The sequence below is a fragment of the Nelumbo lutea genome, chromosome 4, assembly GCF_056320005.1.
Source record: "Nelumbo lutea isolate HS-2025 chromosome 4, American lotus-T2T, whole genome shotgun sequence".
NCBI classification, from domain to species: Eukaryota; Viridiplantae; Streptophyta; class Magnoliopsida; order Proteales; family Nelumbonaceae; genus Nelumbo; species Nelumbo lutea.
In genome coordinates, this window is record NC_142687.1 from 60,454,724 (window position 1) to 60,457,858 (window position 3,135).

Below are 3,135 nucleotides of genomic sequence, written 5' to 3' on the forward strand. Positions count from 1 at the left end.
CAGTTCAGATCTGTGTTCAGCGGAACTCAGATCTGAACTATTGCAGTTCTGCAACAGCAGAATTCAGATCTGAACTCAGATTTGAGTTCCGATCCGAACTCTCAATTGCCCCTCTTGTTGTTCAAAAGATCTCCCATTTTTCTTCTTTTCATTATATATATATATTGTTTTTCTTTTTTGTAATTGAAAAAAAAGACCGAAACACAAGCAATTCTTTTCGGCCGAGTGCTGCAGATCTGAGTTCTGCTGATCTGAGTGTCGAATGCAACTCAGATCTGCAACTCTCATGTTTTGTGAATTTTTTTTCTTTTTGAAGGTAATAGCTCCAAGATTGAAAGGAAATCAAATCTACCTTTATTAAAATGAAACTGAAACAAGAAAAAGAAAGTAATCTACTAAAGAAAGAAGAAACATAACTATAGTAGTACAGCAGTTGCATTCAAAGCTAAAATGTAAAATTAAGCAAATTAAACCAACTATGAATGCAATGCTGAATGAGACCAGATTAAGATTGCTCAATGTTTCCTAATATTGTTTCTTTAAATCCCCGGCAACGGTGCCAAAAACTTGATGTGGCTCATTGTGACACTAGCAAGTGCACTAGGTGTTCAAATAGTAAAGTAGTGAATAAAGTATCGTTCCCACGAGGATTTAGGAAACAATTACCAATACTAAATTTAGGAAACAATCGATTCTGATGTACTTTTGATATTTAATGTAAATAAATGAAGTATATGTTTGATTCATGTTGAGTGGTATGCTTCTATGTAAAACCCTAAAATTGGACACTTAATGAGGCTTGTGTTGGTTTTGAATGTTCACAGCCGTTGAATAAATCTGGGGAGATTTATCCTACCAAGGCTGACACTGGTTTGCTGCCAACTGTTGGGGTGGCTTGTCTCAGCCGCTAGGGTGAGACACAAGGCACATGCAGTGTGATATTACTTGATCCCTTGAACCAAACCAGATTTCTAGTGTTGCCCTGGACCATGGAGATAGATGGGCAAAAATGGAAAGTTACACCTGACCCCTAGACCCGATTATGGTACTGCACTAGGTGTCGGATGAAGGGATAGGATATCCATCACATGGATGCCCAAAGATTGCGGAATAAGGGGGGTGAATTTCAAAAATTTTTCTCTCCCTTCAACTGGGAATCACATTCCCTATTTAGAAAATCATATTTTCAAGGATCATTCTTGAACCATAAACTGAACCAGATCTGAACCAAAAGAAGTAGGGAGGGATAATACTTGATACAGAGAACCAGTATCTCCCAATGGAGGTGTTTATGCCCAAGGAAGGATCCAAAATCTGCTCCCACTAAAGATGGCATAGTGTAGGGTGGAGCAGAATCAACAGTGTTCTTCCAAAAGAACTTGACCCTTCACAAGAATCAACTTGATGGCTCGTGAATACAACTCCAAACATTCTTTTCTCCAAAAGATTGGTATCAAGATCAAATCTTGATTTCTCCCAGGAACTGGAGATCAAATTGCTGGAGGCGGCGACTGTAGGAAGGAGGCGGCAAGAGAGTATTTGCAGGGTGCAGAATTCTCTCTTCTTGTAATCTCAGCTCTGAAGACAAGAGTGTGTTGGTTGCTTGCTTGTCTAAAGGCTACCGCCCCCTCCTCCTTTTATAATCTCAATGGGATCAGCTCCTAATTCCATTAAGAGTTACTAACCCAAATCATATTTGGATTAAAAGTCCCTTTAAGTGATAAGGGATAACCCTTATCTTACCTGCAGATTAGATCAACCATCTCCTAATCTAATTAAGAGGTTTCCATATCTAAATCTTATTTAGATCTATGACTCTCTAAGTGGATAGGGTCTAGGCCCAATCCTATCAACTGATCCATCTCAGAATTTCCCCTTTAAGTGACTAATCAAATTAGCCCAGTTCGAAATGGGCTTAAGGCCCATTTAAGGTTATGTATTCACTTAGCCTTCCAAACTGCTGCCCAATTGGACTTTCTTGTATGGCGTGGGACCTTAACATTGATTTACACATCAGCCACATGGGTTCGGCCTATCCTTTGTTACAAGGCCTGGCTGAATACACTTTTATGGACAGTGCACCCCCTGAAAACCATCTCATGGTCTCTATGGGCCCAACACTTGCCCTAAGTGGTCCCTGGGCCAAGACACCTTGTAAGACCTAGGGACAGTGGGTAGATGCAAGATTAGCCCATCAGGCATTATCCTCAATGGTCTTACACTTAACCTCTAAGCCCATAATGATCATACACTGCCCGACAAGAGAGGACCTCTCCCTTGGCTGTAAGGAACAATGTTGCACTCTCTGCTCATATGGATCCCGGGAATTAAAACCTTTTACAAATCATTTCGAAACATAATATATATACTTTTATATCTCATATAAAATATATTTTGCAAAACAAATCTCAACGATTGAAATTGGTTGCCGACAGTCTTGGTTTCCATCAGCGAGAGTGCATCCCCGATCATTACCTTTGTCCGACAAAGGGGCTGATCCTGTCACTATGATCACCCACTCAGATGAATTCTCAGACTGTCCCAACATACCCAGGTTTTGACCCCCGCTAAGGATCTCACTAAATAGTATATCAAAGACAGCCCAATCCGACACCTAGTGCAATATCATAATCGAGACTAGGGGTCGGGTGTAACTTTACAGTTTTTCCCATCAATCTGCAAGGTCCAGGGCAATACTAGAAATTTGGTCCAATTCAAAGATTCAATTAATCCTACACTATATGTACCTAGGGTCTCACCCTGGCAGTTGAGATAGACCACCCCAACTGATTTGGTGGCACCACAGTGTCAACCTTCTCAGGATAGGTCTCCCATACCGACCCACTGGCTGTGAACGTTTTAAACTAACACGTGTCTCATTAAGTGTCCAGTTTAAGGGTATTACACAGAAACATACTAAGGGAACATGAATCAAATATGCACTTTTATTCATTTAGAATAAACTCATAAAGTACATCATCTTGATTGAAGCTAAAGGCATACAAAACTGTCTAACAGCTCCCACTTGCACTTAGGTCCAATCAGGTACAACCGGAGTCCTAGACTTTCCATGTGTTTCATAAACACTTTCTGTGTCAGTGGCTTAGTCAATGGGTCTACCACATTCTCCGCTGG